The following is a 19,888-nucleotide window of genomic DNA, read 5'->3' on the forward strand; positions in this document are numbered from 1 at the left end:
TTTAAAACATGTTTTAGAGTAGTTATTAGTGTTTAAACAGAGATTTAAACTAGCTCATAAATATTTTTTGCTAGAGGTAAACTAAGCTTTCTAGTAATAAATTATGCTTTGTTAAATCATGCTTAGGCCAGGTTTGTTCCTTCTCTACTAGCAAAGAGGTAGAATCTGGCATTTTCTGGCAAAATCATAGAGTGAAGAATCTATATGCCTGGGAACTATTAAGTCCCAGTCTGTAGTGAGTCTATTTAATTAGAGTTAGTACTTTCAGTTGTGACACTAATGGGTTTGTCTACATGTGCAGTCTTTGCTTACAGAATTAGCTAATCACAAAATAATTATTGTGTTTCTACAAGTGAAAGAATATAAAAAACATAATTAATAGCTTGTAATTTTAAGAATTTTAAAATTTAAATTATAGAAATTGAACATACATGTTTGAAACAAATAACCATACAGTAGATTAATATCAATTCAAAAGATTTTAAAAGACAATATATGACTAATTACCAGGCAAATCTATATGTTATAGGCTTTGCATGCTCAAAGAAAGATAAAATCATGTCAATTAGAAGAGACAAGAGAGACTTCCTAGAGAATGAATTTTACCTGAATTTATGAAGAAACTAGCAACAATGAAAATAAGCTACAGGAAATTAAAAAATGGAAAAGGTTTATTCACTAAGACATATGGCAGAGAAACTAAAAATAAATAGATGGATGGGTGGATGTATGAATAAACAGATATTACATTTCCTTTTATCCATCAGCTCCTTTAGGAAAGGCATGCAAATGTTAAATAAAATGTATCTTTGAGAATCCAGAATATTCACATTTTACTGGCAGATAACAATATGAAACACACATACCCTCATATTGAAAGTTCTCTCAAGAAGAGAAAGAAAGTGAAAGTGAAAGTGACTCAGTCTTGTCTGATTCTTTGCTACCCCATGGCCTATTCAGTCCATGGAATTCTGTAGGCCAGAATACTGGAGTGGGCAGCTTACCTTTCTCCAGGGGTCTTCCCAACCCAGGGATTGAACCCAGGTCTCTTGCATTGCAGGTGGATTCTTTACCAGCTGAGTCACAAGAGAAGCCCAAGAATACTGGAGTGGGTAGCCTATCCCTTCTCCAGCAGATCTTCCTGACCCAGGAATCAAATGAGGGTCTCCTGCATTGCAGGTGGATTCTTTACCAGCTGAGTTAGAACTGAAGAGTAAATTCACTTGCATATTAGTAAAAATACCAAAATGTCAGTTCAAGTATATTAAGATATTACACACTAAATTATCCATAAAACTATATCCAGCTTAAGTAACAGAGACTCCAAGAATATGGAGTTGGGTGCATAAAAAATAGTTTTTGAGCTCAGCAAATAATATAATTACTACACCAGCAAGTATTTTTCTTCCTACAGAGAAATTTATATTTGGGGAAATAAATTAAAATGATGTACTTAGTAAAGATAATGTTCAGATATTAATATTCACAATATTGAAAAACAAATGTTTAAAGCATTATACAAGACCCTTAAAATGCATTGTCTCATTTCACAACTGCACTGTGTGTCATATATACTTATCCCATTTTTTATATGGAAAAGATGAGGTTTAGAGGGCTATGCATGATGTCAACCACAAATTGGCATTTGCCATGGTGCTTGCCACCTACCTCTACAAGGATTAAATCATATGCCACTGTAGCTGCTGACCTCCACACCTCCTGAAGGCGTTCAAGGTTGAGAGCAGAAATGAGGCACTCTGTGCTCCAGGAAAACTGGCAGGACAGATCTTAAGATAATTAGATATTATCAGAAGCTGATTTTATGAGCCCAATGCTTCTCTCCCCTCATATCTAGACAAACACTAAAATCCTTCATGGTGACAATTGTTTCTTGTGACTAGCAGAAGCTTCATGAGCCCAGCAGAAACTTTCTACAAAAATATGTGCTTGATTACATGTACTCGCTTGATTGCATGTACCCCCTCTTTACCAGATCACGTATATACTGTCTTTTCTCCCTTCCTCTTTGGAACACTTTCCCAGAGCTCTCTGAGGAGCTGTCTCCCAGGCTGCGGTGCTCCTATTGCCCCAAATAAAATTTAATTCACAGCTCTCAGGTTGTGTGCTTTTTTCAGTTGACTGTGAAAAGGTAAGATATTAACACCAAGTCTTTATGATTCATTTGACTAAATAGGATGAGAGTAAGTGCTTTGGACTTTCACACCACTAAATCATAAATTGTTGACTAGCTCTCAACCATAGAGGAACTTCTCAGGAATTCAATAATTAACTAGTATAAAAATCATAACACGATAGGTTGAAGAGAAGTAAATTTATTTTAACCTTTGACACAGGAAAAAATAAATCTAATGGGATGAAAGAAAACAAAAGTACTATATAACAATCATGAATTCCATGCTCATAACAATTGGGAGGACATACAGTCTAGGGTCTTTCTGTATAAGGTCACTTAAAAAAATCTAGTGCAATTCACTCATTTTCAGATAAGAAAATTAAAAGCCTAGAGAATTACAGATACCTAGTCTCCAAATTCATAATTGTGATTTAGCTTATTAACTGTATGGTCCTTGTATAAGATCTCCAAAAATTATTTTGAGAAGCATTAGTTGCAAGTGGTTTTCAGTAAAAATAGTTTAGAAAAATTTTCAATATATGAAGTTGATGTTGGCTCACTAATAATTTTTGTGCAAAATTATAGAATGTGAACTAGGGTTTAAATATTTCATCTTAGATGAATTTTTTTTTTAGTTAAATACCATATCAGTGATGAGTAATGCCCCAGAAATTAACATGCCAACACACCTTACTACATTATTAACAGCAGTGTGAAGATTCAATGTTGATAAAAGTTAGGTATAGCTATAAATATCTTGATAGTCAGCGTGGTATTGAACATAATCTTTAAAAAGAAACAATCAAATCCTTGATTGTTATTATACACATCCTAAAAATTTGAAATTATTTGAATAATAAATAACACTGCAGGAAGTAATTGTACATCGTAGATATCGAATTTTGTTCCCAACCAACAGCTATCCACCTCTTCTACATACTAGAATTATTAAGCAAAAATTTTTATTTCTGGTGGCACAAACCAGTTTTTCCACTGGTGAATTTCCAATTCCTACCACCACCTGTGTAGGAAAATTGGATCATAGGGACTTGAAGCCCAGCAAAAGTCATGGGATTGTAATATAGGCTGATGTAAAAGAAAATTAGTTGGCTACAGGCAGGAATTCAGACCAGATGGGACAATGGCCTCTTACAATATGGCAACTCCCCTCTGCTTTTGTTCTATCAGACTGAGAGTTATTCCTACATACGCCATTGCAATAGTAAAACACAAACAGTAGGTTTGAATCATTTTAAAGCTCCATGGAAGCCTTCAGAACAATTTTGTTTCTTTAAGGTAAATAAAAAGTGCCTTTGATTTTCTTAAGCTCCTTCCAGTTTTACAGAAATATTAACATGTAACATTTGCCTTCATTACAGTCATTAGATAAGTGCCAACTTAGTGTTAGAAGAAATGCATTTTCAGCTGAAATGGAGCCAAGTTGTCTTAGTTAGTTATGTTAAAGAGAATCAAAAATTAATCAGTCTACTATTAGGACACAGCTGTTTTTGGAAGTGTTTCTTTGATTTTTAAGAGTTTATGTTTTAAAGAGTTATTATTAAACATAATCATAAACCTAGAAGTTGAGAGCAAAGTACTCTTTAAGCAAGCTGGCATTCGTAGGTAAGCAAAAGCAGCTCCTTCCTTCTGGTTATGACCTTTGAGCAAGTCCTTTCTCATTTCCAGATCTAACAGAGATATTGTATTATGATGAAGCATAAACTTTAGAGCAATCAGAATACACTGAGGCAACTCATAAGTTTGATATGTTGCTTTTCTAAGGTATGGAAACTGCAGGAAATAATTTTGCACTTTCAAGTTATTATTAAAATAACAAAATTCATTAACTGAACGTAATGACATAGTAATAGTCTTCAAGTCAACAATAAATACCTTTTTTTATAAGAGCTGTGTTTAACTTAATAGCCCTTTTAGCTCAAAGGCAAAGGTTTGTGTCATCCTTAACTGAAGCACACTTATATTGTCTCTTTCTGAGTAGCTGAGAGCAGGTTAATGCACTCCCACAATAGCATGTTTTTTTAAACTTTTTTTTTTTTTCTTCAAATGGTTGAGGATAGCATTTGCATCAATGTCATGACACATGGTATAATTGAAGGGTTCTGGGCCATGAATACATATCAAGCTGTTAGACCCTTGATATTTGCTTAAACAGTACGGGTACTAGAAGCAGAACAGATGCCCTAGTTCCAATGCCAATGCATCACTCCATCCCCTCAAGCTGCCTTTTGTAATTGTCAGTTCAATATCAGTATCAGGGTCAGAAACTATAAAGTTCATTACAGATTTCCTTCCTTCTAGTAACTTAAGAGTGCAAAGAGACGTGCCTGAAATGTATTAATTCTTGCACTGTTTAGTTTTTTAAACTAGATTACTTTCAGTTTTCAAAAGCACACCTATGTCTTTAATGTTTATAATTCAGCATTCACCTCTACTCCTTATACATTCGTGCAATTGGAGGGTTTTTTTTTTTTTAATTTTCATAGCAAATAACAAAGGTATGAAAAGAATTAGATGTTGCCCAAAGGAAATGAAACTGTTCTTTTAATTCATTAACAGGTGTATATGTAAACATATAATAATGATGCTTATATTTTGTAATTGAACTGCTAAATAACTATGCATTTTAATCTTCTTAAACACACCTTTTCCTGACCTTAATATTTCTGGGTATATGTACTAATAACTAAAATAAGTAAAGAAAAAATATTTATTGAACAAACAGAACCCACAAGGTTCACAAAAATAACTAGCCTTTTCTGAGTGTGTAACATGTGCCTGTTACTGCTGAGTATTTATATGCATTATCTCATTTGTATCTTACAAGAGGCTAGTGCAGTTTTAGCACACATTTTACAGATGAATAAACTGAGGCTTAGAAGTTTGATTGCTGATTGCTAGAGGTCAATTAAGTTTCAGAGCTAGAATGTGAACCTAACTCAGATGTATTGTTCATGTTGGTTAATTAACCAATACTACTCCTTGGCAAGGACATATTCCTAGAATAGGCGTCATGTTACAAAGATTCTTAGAGCAGATTGCAAGTAGCTGTGAGTCTTAGCAAAATCACTTTTCCTTAGTGTTTTTCAGAACCCACTCTTTTAAAATAATAAAGTTAAGCTGAATGATCCTTTAGGTCCCCTCAATTCTAAGATCCCACAATACAGCAATAAACTAAGCCAATTTTGTAAGATCTAATTCTTTTGTTTTTTTTAATTTTTATTTCTATGATTTTACTTTTATTCAAACTATGATTTACTTAAAGTCCTGTATTCAGTTATAGAATGCTGTACTTCAAAGCAATGTATTTCCATGGCCTACTCAGTGCAATTTGAGCACTTCACAGAAGTCACATAACCAGGCATTTCTGGGTCAGTCAGCAGCAGTGGTTGCAAAATCAAATAAGATGCTGAAGTCCATAGAGTTCTAAGTATAAGCGTTCTAATGCCAGTTAACAGCTGACTAACCAAGAATTTCTGAGACTATACTGAAGAATTTAAGGAAAAGATTTTGCTATATGAAAATGCTCTGGTCTATTTTTTTTCCCTATCAGAACATAACATTTGTATGCACATCTACCTAATAATATTCACATAAAGTGAGATACATGTGTGTGTATTTTATCCAAATATTTGTATTTAATATTTTGGGTCACTCTTTCCTGGATAGAAAAGAAGAAGCAAAACAGGATTTTGTAAACATAGAATTACCTATTATTTCTTGTATCCATTAATATTCTATAAACCTTACCAGTACTTAGACGTATAGGTTAAAGTTTGAATTGAAAGCTTAAATTTTTATGTAGTATTTTAAAAGGGGAAGTCACAAATTCTGCAGTGTGACAGAATACAGTAAAGGAAATTCTTTGGGTTTCAAATCTGAGGAATCAAATTCAAATTTTTACTGTTAGTTTTTTGTGTAATTATATGATTAACAATGACTATGAATCTTTTAATATTTTATTATTAAAATTAACCCATATTTGTCTCCCATTACACATCCTATGAATCACAATTCAGAAGAATGAAATATTATTTTCATTTACTGAATATGTTCTATATATTATCATCCTATAGACTTTTTTTTTTTAAAGAGTAACAGGAAAAAGAGCAAGGAGAAAAATATGAATATATTTTGAATCTTCTAGAGGAGGAGTCATAGGTACTATTTTAAATTTTGTTGAAATAAGGCCTTGAAACTACCTTGGATGCTGCTTTCCATAGAGAAATTGTCTTGATACCTGTCTTTATGGTGTGTTTGGAGGAAATCTGCTGAACTCTTATCAGAGACAAAACAGATAGAGAACTAGTGATTATTTGAGCATACACAATAACATTGTGGTCAGACATTAAGGACTGCTAATGTCTCAATTAGCCCTAATTAAACGATTGGCCTATTGTTTCATTATAAGGTAAAAATAGTACTACTTCACAGGACTTATTGTGAAGTGCAAAAAAAGTTAATAATAGAAAGGGAAAAAGTGGAAGTCAATATGTTGGCCACGTGATGCGAAGTGCCATCTCATAGGATAATACCCTGATGCTGGGAAAATTGAAAGCGAAGGAGAAGGAGGAGACAGAGGATGAGATGGTTAGGTAGCATCACTGACTTAATTGACTTGAATCTGAGCAAACTCCAGGAGATAGTGAAGGACAAAGGAGCATGAGGTGCTGTAGTCCATGGGTTGATTTAGCAACTTAACAACAACAACAAGAGTTAATATGTATGAGAGCCCAGAATGGTGCTTGTATAATAGTGAGAACTAAATAGAAGGGCTGTTTTTAATCATAGAAGTAGAATCAGAGAAATGGGAGGAGGCTCATGGGGGTAGAAAGAGAATTTTAATAAAACCTGAGAATTTAATTGTGAAATAAGAAAAGACCTACACTTACGCTTGAAAAGTGTAGAGTTTATTAAGGAAGTAGCTAAATACAAAGTGAGAAGGTAAATAACAGTGCTAAATGTGGGATAGTATGGGAGATGTCCTTGATCTAGGTTTAGGGAACCATGAAACACTCCACAGAAAATAAAGTCTAATCCTAAATAGAAGACTAATTCTGCTCTATCTGCTGTGTACACTTTATAAATCTAATTAACTGCTCTAATTCACAAGTTCTGAAAAATAAAGGTTTCAGCTACTAAGGATATCTCATATAAATGGAAACATGCAACATTTGTCCTTTTGTGACTGCTTTATTTCACTTAGCATAATGGTTTCAAGACTAATCACTTTTGAGGTATGTGTCAGTAAGTCTTTCCTTCTTAGAGATAAATAATATTCCATTGTGTGTATATATATATACTACAGTATTTATTTATCCACTCATTTGTTAATGGACACTTGAGTTGCTTCCACATTTTGGATATTGCAAATAGTGCTTCTTTGAGCATGGCTTTATAAATATCTCTTCAAGTCTCTTCTTTGAATTGCTGAATCACATGGTAATTCTGTTTTAAATTTTTCTGAAAAAGGCCATAGAGTTTTCCATAACGGCTGCAGCAACCCAAATTCCTACTTAAAATGCATGAGAATCCTAATTTCTCCAAGTCCTCACCAATACTTGTCATGTTCTATATTTTTAAAATATTATTATTATTGTGTTTTTGTCTTAATAATAACTATCCTAACAGGTAGGACGTGGTATTTCATTATGGTTCTGATTAGCTTTCCCAAATGATTAGTGATGTTAACCTCTTTTTGTGTGATTGTTGTCCTTTGTAAATTCTTCTCTAGAGAAACATTTATTAACATTTTTGCCCATTCTCTAAATAGGCCGTTTGTTCTTGTTGCAATAGAGTTATTTATATAGTATGAATATTAACTCCTATCTCATTAAGATTTGCCAATATTTTTTCCCATTTCATGGGTTGCCTTTTCACTTTATTTATAGTGTCTTTATGCACAAGGTTTTAATTTTGACGTAGAAAAAATGTCTATCTTTCCTAGATGTTTGTATTTTTGATATCATATCTGAGATATGATTGACAAACACAATGGCATTAAGCTTTCTTGCTATGCTTTTATTGAGCTTTATAATTGTATCTCTTACATTTAGCTTTTTGATCTATTATTAAAGTTTCATATTTAGTCTTATTTAACTTACATGCAGAGTATATCATGAGAAAAGCTGGGCTGGAAGAAGCACAAGCTAGAATCAAGATTGCTGGGAGAAATATCAATAACCCCAGATATGCAGATGACACCACCCTTATGGAACAAAGTGAAGAGGAACTAAAAAGCCTCTTGATGAAAGTGAAAGAGGAGAGTGAAAAAGTTGGCTTAAAGCTTAACATTCAGAAAACTAAGATCATGGCATCTGGAACCATCACTTCATGGGAAATAGATGGGGAAACAGTGTCAGACGTTATTTTTTGGGCTCCAAAATTACTGCAGATGGTGATTGCAGCCATGAAATTAAAAGACGCTTACTCCTTGGAAGGAAAGTTATGACCAGACTATACAGCATATTAAAAAGCAGAGACATTACTTTGCCAACTAAGGTCCGTCTAGTCAAGGCTATAGTTTTTCCAGTGGTCATGTATGGATGTGAGAGTTGGACTGTGAAGAAAGCTGAGCACCAAAAAATTGATGCTTTTGAATTGTGGTGTTGGAGAAGACTCTTGAGAGTCCCTTGGACTGCAAGGATATCCAACCAGTCCATCCTAAAGGAGATGAGTTCTGGGTGTTCATTGGAAGACTGATGCTGAAGTGGAAACTCCAATACTTTGGCCACCTGATGCGAAGAGTTGACTCATTGGAGAAGACCCTGATGCTGGGAGGGATTGGGGGCAGGAGGAGAAGGGGGTGACAGAAGATAAGATGACTGGATGGCATCACCAACTCGATGGGCATGAGTTTGAATAAACGCTGGGAGTTGGTGATGGACAGCGAGGCCTAGCATACTGGGATTCATGGGGTCGCAAAGAGTCAGACACAACTGAGTGACTGAGCAGAACTGAAATAGTCAACTTGATTTTTTGCACATGGGTATACAATTTTCCCAACACTATTTACTTAAAAATCTTATCATTCTGGAATAGTCTTGGTACATTTTTCATAAATAATTGTAACATATATGTGATAGTTTATTTCTAGTCTCTGTATGCTATCAATTGCTATATATTTCTATTTTTATACCAGTATTATACTATTAATTTCAGTTGTTCTATTGTATATTACGAAATCAGGAAATGTGAGATCAACTTTGTCTTTTTCTTTTTCAAGATTGTTTTAGCTGTTTGAGATTCCTTGAAATTTCACATTAATTTAGGGGAAAAAAAAAGATTTTGGTAAGAATAGACAGCTTTGAGTAGTATTGACATCTTTACAAGATTATATCTTCCAAGTCATGAACACAGAATGTCTTTCTATATATATGTATTGTCTTTCTTTCTTTCAGCAATGATTTATAACTCACCTTGTGTGAGTCTTTGACCTTCTTGGTTAAGTCTGTTACTAAGTAATTTGTTACTTGTGAATGAAAATATTAATTTTTTCAGATTGTTTCTTGAACATTGTTTTTATAACTTACAACTTTTGAATTCTTAGTTCTAAACTTTTTTTGCACGTTTATGTGTCCAAAATCTTCAGAGTTTAGGGCTTTCTACATAAAATTGTTCCTGGGAATGAATATAATTTTGCTTCCTCTTTTCCAATTTGTTCTTTTCCTAACCTAATTTTTCTGATTAGAAGTTCCAGTATTATGGTGACTAGAAGGGATGAAAATCAACACCATGGTATTGTTCCTAATCTTAGAGGAAAAAAAAAAATGTACAGTTTTTAACCATTGAGTTGCATGTCCCTTGAAAGGTAAGGAGACCAAACCAGTAAATCCTTAAGGAAGCCAACCTTTAATATTCATGGGAAGGACTGATGCTGAAGCTGAAGCTCCAATACTTTGGTCACCTGATGCTAAGAGCCGACTAATTGGAAACGACCCTGATGCTGGGAAAGACTGAGGGCAGGAGGAGAAGCGGGCAACAGAGGATGAGATGGCTAGATATCATCATCAATTCAATAGACATGAATATGAACAAACTCCAAGAGATAGTAAAGGGTAGCCTGTCATGCTGCAGTCCACGAGGTCACAAATAGTCAGACATGACTTAGCAATTGAACAACAACAACAAAAAAAAAAACCAATAATGTCAATTATGGGTTTTACATATATTGCTTTATTATGTTGAGATAGTTTCCCTCTACTTCTAGTTCTTAGCTCATATTTTCCTTTAGCTTTCTCAGCATATTCACTATCTTTGTCTAGTAACTTCAATTTCTACCTTTTTCAAGAACGGTTTCTGGAAATGTATTTGTTCTTTTGAATATCCGTATTTTCCTGTTTGTGTGCTTTATAATCTTTTGTTGGAAATTGAGAATTTGAAAAATCAGCTACCTCTCCCATTTTTGAAGGTGGCTCTATGACAGAGAAGATTTTCACTAATTAGCAGGCCATGTCTGAGAGTCAGAATCCGTTTGGGATTAAGATTTATGGTTCTCTTAGGACTTTTCTGGGCAAGCATTTCCCCCAAGCTTGTGTTTGTACTTGTGTCCCGGTCTTCTGCTTTTCATTGTGTTATTTCCATCCCTTGCGTCTGCTAGTGTCCTTAGCTTTTCTATTGTATTCCTCAATTAGTAATCTCTTGCCTCAGGCATTTGTTAATCTAGAGTCTTTTAATAGGCTTTTAATCTAAAGCCTCATGAGCCTTTTTGTTTTTGCTTTGGGTCATCTTTTTGTTCTTTCCGGAGCTATTTTTCCACTGTTCTCCAGTGGCATATTGGGCACCTACCAACCTTGGGAGTTCATCTTTCAGTGTCCTGTCTTTTTGCCTTTTCATACGGTTCATGGGGTTCTCAAGGCAAGAATACTGAAGTGGTTTGCCATTCCCTTCTCCAGTGGACCACATTCTGTCAGAACTCTCCACCATGACCCATTTGTCTTGGAACGGACTCCCTAACAAAGCATTACTATGAGCAAAGCATCACTCCTAACAAAGATAGTGGAGGTAAGGAACTCCAGTTGAGCCATTTCAAATCCTAAAATAATGCTGCTAAAGTGCCTCACTCAATAACCTGCAAATTTGGAAAACTCAGTAGTGGCCACAGCACTGGAAAAGGTCAGTTTTTATTTCATTTCCAAAGAATGTTCAAAGTACACACAATTGCATTCATTTAACACACTAGCAAAGTAATGCTCAAAATTCTCCAAGCCAGGTTTCAACAGCACATGAACCATGAAATTCCAGATGTTCAAGTTGAATTTAGAAAAGACAGAGGAACCAGAGATCAAATTGTCAACATCTTTGGATCATAAAAAAAGCAAGAGTTCCAGAAAAACATCTATTTTTGCTTTATTGACTATGCCAAAGCCTTTGATTTTGTTGATCACACCAAATGGTGGAAAATTCTGAAAGATATGGGAATACCAGATCATCTTACCTGCCTCCTGAGAAATCTGTATGCAGGTCAAGAGGCAATAGTTAGAACTGGACATGGAACAACAGACTGGTTCCAAATTGGGAAAGGAGTATGTCAAAGCTGTATATTGTCACCCTGCTTATTTAACTTACAGGCAGAGTAAATCATGTGAAATGTCAGACTGGATGAAGCACAAGTTGGAATCAAGATTGCTGGGAGAAATATCAATAACCTTAGATATGCAGATGACACCACCCTTATGGCAGAAAGCAAAGAAGAACTGAAGAGCCACTTGATGAAAGTGAAAGAGGACACTGAAAAAACTGGCTTAAAATGCAACGTTCAGAAAACTAAGATCATGGCATCTAGTCCCATCACTTCATCACAAATAGATGGGTCACAAATAGAGTCACAAATAGAGTCTTTATTTTTGGTGGGCAGGGTGGGGGGGCTCCAAAATCACTTCAGATAGAGACTGTAGCCATGAAATTAAAAGATGCTTGCTCCTTGGAAGAACAATTATGACCAGACTAGACAGCATATTTAAAAGCAGAGACATTACTTTGCCAATAAAGGTCCATCTAGTCAATCTAAGTTTTTTCCAGTTGTCATGTGTGGATGTGAGAGTTGGACTATAAAGAAAGCTGAGTGCTGAAGAATTGGTGCTTTTGAACTGTTTGTTAGAGAAGACTCTTGAGAGTCCCTTGGACGTCAAGGAGATCCAAACAGTCCATTCTAAAAGAAATCAGTCTTGAATATTCATTGGAAAGACTGATGCTGAAGCTGAAACTCCAATACTTTGGCCCCCTGATGTGTAGAACTGACTCATTTGAAAGACCCTGATCCTGGGAAAGATTGAAGGCTAGAGGAGAAGGGGAAGAAAGTGGATGAGATGGCTGGATGGCATCACCAACTCAATGGACATGAGTTTGAGTAAGTTCTGGGAGTTGGTAATGGACAGGGAAGCCTGGCGTGTTGTAGTCCATAGGGTTTCAAAGAGTCAGACACAACTGAATAACTGAACTGAAATGAGCCATTTTGTAGCTTGTGATCTGAGCTATGCTGTTTTTTGAGGTCTGAACTCCCACTTATTTCCCCCACAGAGACCAATGCCCTACAATACCATGCAACTGAGATTGGAGTTTGAACCCAAGATCATTTCCTTGAGAACACACAGTCTTGGGACTAAATGAACTTGATGTCTTGTTGAGGAAAGTATTCAGTGGAAAACAAAGTGATAGGTAAGAAGTGGATTTATTTAGAAAGAAACACTCCATAGTCAGCGTGGGCTACATTAGAAGGCAAGAGGCACCTAAATATGGCATGGTTAGTTTTTATAGGCTAATAAATGGGAGGATTACTCCAACCATTTGGGGGAACGGGCAGAGATTTCCAGGAACTGAGCCGCTGCAGGTTTTTTTGATCTTCAATCAGTTCAGTTCAGTTCAGTCCAGTCACTGAGTCGTGTATGACTCTTTGTGACCTCATGAATCACAGCATGCCAGGCCTCCCTGTCCATCACCAACTCCCAGAGTTACTCAAACTCATGTCCATCGAGTCGGTGATGCCATCCAGCCATCTCATCCTCTGTCGTCCCCTTCTCCTCCTGCCCCCAATCCCTCCCAGCATCAGGGTCTCTTCCAATGAATCAACTCTTCGCATGAGGTGGCCAAAGTACTGGAGTTTCAGCTTCAGCATCAGTCCTTCCAATGAACACCCAGGACTGATCTCCTTTAGGATGGACTGGTTGGATCTTCAATAATCAGCCTCAAATCTCTCATGGTGCTGGTGGGTGTGTCACTGAACTGAATGTAGGACTTCCCTGGTGGCTCAGATGGTAAAGTGTCTGCCTACAATGCAGGAGACCCAGGTTTGATCCCTGGGTGGGGAAGATCCTCTGGAGAAGGAAATGGCAACCCACTCCAGTACTCTTGCCTGGAAAATCCCATGGGAGAAGCCTGGTAGGCTACAGTCCATGGGGTCACAAAGAGTTGGACATGACCAAGCGACTTTACTTCACTTCAATGTATTACAATGAGTATATATGAGGCTCAAGGTCCACTGGAATTCAAATCTTCCACCATGGAGGACCTAGTTGGTTCTAGCCAGTTTTTGTCAAGTCCTATGACTATGTCATTCTTTAAAAGGTTATGGTCTGCTCCCTTTCCTCTGCTTCACTTAGACAGCTACCAGATTATTATAATGTGAATTAGGTCTGTTTTGCTCACTCTGATTCACAGAAAGTAACTGAGTGCAGAGCTGCCACTTCCTATGGACCACACCAAAGCTCCATTGTACCAAAGAGGAGGCAGGCAAGTGAGTAAACACACCCCCACATTTCCTTTTGAATGTGTTTTTTTGGTTTTCTTCTTAATGAAACATCCACTTGGTTGCTGGAGATGTTTGGCTGATTTCCAGAACTCCTGTCAAGGTTTTCATCCGTCTCTGTTAATGTTTCCCTGAAGAAACAAAGTCCTTGATCTTCCTAGTCCTCTGTGTTGCTTATGTCACTCTCCTAGTAAATTTGTGTGAGTGTGTATGCTCAGTCATGTCTGATTTTTTATGACCCCTGTAGACTGTAGCCCACTTGGCTCCTCTGTCCATGGAATTTTCCAAGCTCTTATAAGAATACTGGAGTAGGCTGCCATTCCCTGGTGCCATCCCCATGCACACAACGTGTGTGTGTGTGTGTGTGTGTGTGTGTGTATCCCGATTCTTTATGTCAGAATTCCTTATATATAGCCTCTGTTATTTTTCATCCACTCATTTATTATACATATATATTTTGTATTTGTATTTATATATCTCTCTCTGTTAGATACCATTACAGATTAGTACTACTGGAGATACAACATTAAATATAATAGACAAAATGCCCTGATTTCCTGAAATTTACCTGAAATTTCTATTTAAGTTAATATTATATACAGTAATAAAATAGGCCATAAAGTGGTAACTACTAAGAAGAAAAATTAAGCATCAAAGTGAATAGGAAATACCAGAAAATGGTGTAATTTTAAAGAGAGCATTAGTCACAGGTTCACAATAAACCTGTTTGTTAAGTTAAAAGCTAGAGAAAGTAAAGCAGTCCTGTGATGATATATGAAAATAATGCACTTCAGGCAGAGAGATGATCTCATGTAAAATTGCTCAGGAAAATGCAAATCTAGTGTATTTCAAGAAAAGCAACATAGCCAACAATGTTGAGAACAAGTGAGCAAGGGCAAAAAGCAGGCGATAAGAGAGAGCTAAAAACTGTAGAGCCTTTTGAATACCATCTAAGGGTTTGGCATTACTTCAGCTATAAATGATCAGGGAGCTTTGAAGCAGGGCATGAAATGATTTGAGTTACATTTTAAAAGAATCACAGAGCCTACTTTGATAAGATTATATTCTGAAGTGGTAAATCCATTAACATGTGGATCAATTAGAAGGTCATGTAAATAATACTGTATTAGATACACTAGTAATTTGGTCCATCATGTTTGCAGTGAAAGAAATAAAAAAGTGGGCAGATTTTTGATAGATTTTGAAGAAATAACTAAAATGATTTGTTAAAGAATTGGTTATGGGGGTAAGAAAATGGAAGACCTCAAGTATAACTCTATGGTTTTGCCCTATGCAATCTGAAGGATGGAATTACTATTAACTTCAATGATGCTGGGAGGGGTTGGGGGCAAGAGGAGAAGGGGGTGACAGAGGATGAGATGGTTGGATGGCATCACCGACTCGATGGACATGAGTTTGAGTAAACTCTGGGAGTTGGTGATGGACAAGGAGGCCTGGCGTACTGCGATTCATGGGGTCACAAAGAGTCGGACACAACTGAGCAACTGAACTGAACTGAACTGAACTGAACTGAATAGGAAAAGCTACATGATAGACAGGTTCGAAAGCAGGAAGATCAGATATTTAATTTGGGACTTGTTAAAATAAAAATTCCTACTAAAAATCCAATGGGAAATGGAAGGAAAGAAGTTGGATGTGTGAATTTGGAGTCAAAAAGTGAAATAAGATCTTGATTTATAAGTAAGAGAGGCACTAAAATAGAGATGACATTTAGTTCATAAGACTATCTGAAATTATCAAAGGTCATGTACAGACAAAAAAGTCAAAGGTTAGTTTGAGCAATAGAAAAAAAGAAAGGAGCTTGAAATGGAGTGGTTAAGCAGGAGAAAAATAGCAGAACAGGGTGTGCTGGAAGCCACCTGCAGAGAGTATTTCCAAAAGGAATACTAACCGTGTCAAATGCTGATGGGAAATGAAATCCATTATGGTTTGAAGGTCAACTATTGTATAGAGCAATATGGAGGTCATTGGTGGTTTGGGAAAAGTAGAAAAATTATAGCAGTAAAAGAAAATTCCAACTAGAGAAGAGTTGGAGACAGCAAGGTTAGACAACCTACATAAAGAGCCTCATTATAAAGAAGAGCAGATAACTGGTACAGTATCTGGTTGAAGTTATAAGTTATTTTTTCTTTTGTAAAATGGGAAAATTGTGATTTTTGAGTGTGCTGATAAAAATTATCCTCCAAAAATTTATTTTTTGGAGATGGGGAAGGTTGTCACTATGATGTTTTGAATAAGCAAGGTGAGATAACATCCTATGGAAGAAATAGCCTTCAATATAAATGTAGAGAGTATTTGGAACAGTATTTGGGCAAAAATGCAGGAGGGTTGTTGTTTATAATTGTGGGAGCTTGTAGGAGTTTTCTGAGATCTATTTTTTAAATGGAATTTGGAAAGAAGAGTTTCAGCAAGAGAATAAAAGATAAGGAGTTGGACGTTTAAAAAGAAAAAGCAAAAGATAAAAGATTCTCATCTGGGAAAGGAAGTGGGTGCAATAGGAAAATGTTTAATTAAGGGCTTACAAAGATTGGCCAGCCCAAATTTAAAGTGAGACAACTCAATATACTTTTTTTTTTTAACTTCAGCAACATTTATTGCTCACATGTTACATATTGGCTAGAATCAGCTATGTCTCTGTTTCTCTGAGTCTTGTTCACTTTAACATCTAGGATAAGGAAGTTTTCCACACCTGGCGCATGCGATTCTCATTGCACAGGGAAAAAAATACATGGCAACCCTACAGTATAGCTCTTTAAACTTCTCCCAGGACTACCATCTGATATTCCAATGCTTACATTAGCCAATGTTTTTCTATAAGGAGTGACACAATGAACAACAATGGCTACATAATTTAAAGACCCAAGTGTGAAATTAAAATGTGAGATTTCTTGCTAAAAGATTATTTTACATTTTAAGATAGCAATAGCAGAGCATTAAATCAAATGAAGATTAAAACCCATGAAGTTGGCCCTGACTACATGTTATATGGAAATAGATTTGAACACTTCTTTTAAGTAAAAGGGCAATAAATATGTGGATCATTAGAAATAAAAATAATACCATCTATGCTTCCCTGGTGGCTCAGATGGTAAAGAATCTGCCTGTAATGCAGGAGACCTGGGTTCAATCCCTGGGTCAGAAAGTTCTCCTGGAAAAGGAAGTGCCAACTCACTCCAGTATTCTTGCCTGAAGAATTTCATGGAAAGAGGAGCCTGGCAAGCTACAATCTATGGGGTCACAAAGAGTCAGACATGACTGAGTGACTAACAACACAATTTAATAGATGGCTACTGACACAATCCAACTGAATGATTATGCAGGTTCAAGCAGGTGATAATAGTTGTGAAGGTTGTAAGATGTGGCTAGTTTCTGGAAAAATTTTAGTAGTATTTGATATATTAAAAAGAGAGTTGTTAAGGATGACTCCAGGTTTTCTACTGAATAATTGAAAGAGTTGTAATTCCAATAACTGCAATTGGGAAGACTGTTTAGGTGGAGTGGTAAAAACCAAGTTTGGTTTTAGATGTGAAACTTTAAGTAACATATTAGATGTTCAAATAGAGGTGTCAAGAAAAGAATTGAATACACATATCTGGAGGTTTTGAGAGAAATTTGTGTTAGAGAAATACATTTGGGAGTCACAGGCTAACAGTTGAAATTAAAACTCATATTTGAGATCACCAAGATAATAAGTGCAGATAGAAAAGAAAGAAAACAGTATGTGATAAGTCCTGGTATACTTAAATATCTAAGGAAAGTGCAAAAGAATCTGACAGAGAGCACCCAAAAAGTAGGAGAAGCAACTCTGGTAAATTTGATAAAATGAAGCCATGTAAAGAAAATGTATCACAGAGGACCTACTGTGCCCAATGCTGCTGCTAGTGGATGTAGTAAGAAGACAGATGAATTGAGCCTTGTTGATGTTGTCAGTGACTATAAGAAGTCATTTAAGTGGACTGGTAGGAACAAAAGCCAGATTGCAATCAGTCTGAGAAAGGAGAGAAGTTAGATGCAGTGAATATAGACAGCTCTGAAGAAGCTTTATTTTGAATAATAATAAAAAAAATTACATCTTTTCATTAACCTCAAACACATTGATTGAGTTAGCTTGCCATATATTATGGAAAGGTTTTGCATTCCTGAAAACTTTATAAGATAGCCATGACCAAGAAAGATACCTAAATTTTTTTTACACTGATATAAGCCATTAAAGTTAGAAACAATTTGTTTTTCCCCCATTAGAAACAAGAAAATCTATTTCTAAAATAGCACTGACCCAAACATTATCCAAAAAGAATTGTTTATAATCTAAATTTTGAACAATAAAATTTGCTCCTTTTTTTTTTTCCTGTGATCCAATTCTTCAGAAAAGCTGGACAATTTTACACATGCACTACTATGAGTTTGTCTGTGAGTTTCTTCTTTTTCTTTGACAGCTCCAAAGTAGAAAGAAAAGTGAAAAATAGAGAGATATGAAGAAATTGGAATTTTAATAATCCTTTTCCCCTTTTTTCTTCAAATAGAAATATGCATATGTTTTCATGTTTATACACTGAGAGTGAGAAATAGATGGCATATGAAAGAGAAGTGTGAATCAAACTTTTGGAGCCATGTCCTCAACTAAGTAAATGGGGATGAGAGAACAAAGGAGGAATTGGCTTTAGATGGGACTAAAAATATTCATCTGTGACAGTGACTCTCAGAGAGAGAGACAATCCGCTTCTCTGCTTTTCCTTGCCAGAGAACAGTTGGCAGTGCCTTGATATATTTTTGATGGAGGGGGATTTTGACTAGCAGTTAGTGGGTAAAGGCCAGGGCTGCTGCCGAACACCTGACAATGCCGGGTACAGCTCCCACAACAGAGTATTGTCCAGTCTGAAACATGAATATTGCCAATGCTGAGAAATTCTAATGTATGGTAAGAGAAGGAGTGGGAAAGTACATGGGTGCAGAGTATGCTGGTTGGTTGGTTATACATGGGGGTGAGGCTCTACTAAATTCAATGTCTGAATGTAGTAGAAACAAAGGTCATCAGCTAAAAAAGACAGAGACTGGGAAGGCAGACAGTTGAACTTGACTACATTCATGAAATTTCATTATCAAGGAAATTCAAAGAATTCAGGGAAGAGCGTTGAGAAAATTGAGAGACTATGCAAGCAATTGATTATAATCATTAACCACAGAATTTAATCTGGGTAAGGAAGGGATTTGGGTTTCCCTGGTGGCTCAGTGGTAAAGAATCCACCTGCCAATGCAGGAGATGTGGGTTCCATCCCTGGGTTGGGAAGATCCTCTGGAGAAGGAAATGGCAACCCACTCCAGTAGTCTTGCCTGGAAAATCCCATGGACAGAGGAGCCTGGAGGGCTATAGTTCACAGGATCGCAAAGTGTTGGACACGACTGAGTGACTCAACAACAATAAAAATAAGGGAGTCGAGATATTAAGTGAATAAGGAACAATGAAAATGGTCTATGGCCAATGGTTTGGAGGCTTAGTAGAGAGGATCAGGTCAGAGGTAAAAGCAAACTGGTATGAAGGAAGTGGTCCTCAGAAGAGGAGTATATTAAGATTATGGAACTGATGCAGTTCCACCTGAGATAGGGTAGAAGGTAAGATTGCTAATGGGAGATGGTTTTTCATGGACTAGAAGGCTAGAGTATTCAAGGTCCATTTGCATATATGTTGAAATTGTTAAAGATTCAGGTGGAAAAGTCTTAGAAAAAGTGACTGAATAAGTAGATAGCATTATTGAGAAGAGAAGGGGATGAACCTGGGTTAACAGCTAAGAGCACAATCAGGCTTCCCTGGTGGCTCAGATGGTAAAGAAGCTGCCTGTAATGCAGGAGACCTGGGTTTGATTTCTAGGTTGGGAAGATCCCCTGGAGAAGGGATAGGCTGCCCATTCCATCATTCTGGCCTGGAGAGTCCCTGTGGACAGAGGAGCCTCGCGGGCTACAGTCCTTGGGGTAGC

At 36.4% G+C, this 19,888-nt stretch overlaps 1 non-coding gene across 1 annotated transcript; it reads left to right on the forward strand.

The window, feature by feature from the left end:
- Positions 1 to 13,386: 13,386 nt before the first annotated feature.
- On the forward strand, positions 13,387 to 13,458 carry TRNAC-ACA (transfer RNA cysteine (anticodon ACA)). Its single transcript has one exon. It is a non-coding gene; the product is annotated as a tRNA-Cys (tRNA).
- Positions 13,459 to 19,888: the final 6,430 nt, after the last annotated feature.

The sequence above is a fragment of the Odocoileus virginianus genome, chromosome 5 (assembly GCF_023699985.2).
Source record: "Odocoileus virginianus isolate 20LAN1187 ecotype Illinois chromosome 5, Ovbor_1.2, whole genome shotgun sequence".
NCBI lineage: Eukaryota > Metazoa > Chordata > Mammalia > Artiodactyla > Cervidae > Odocoileus > Odocoileus virginianus.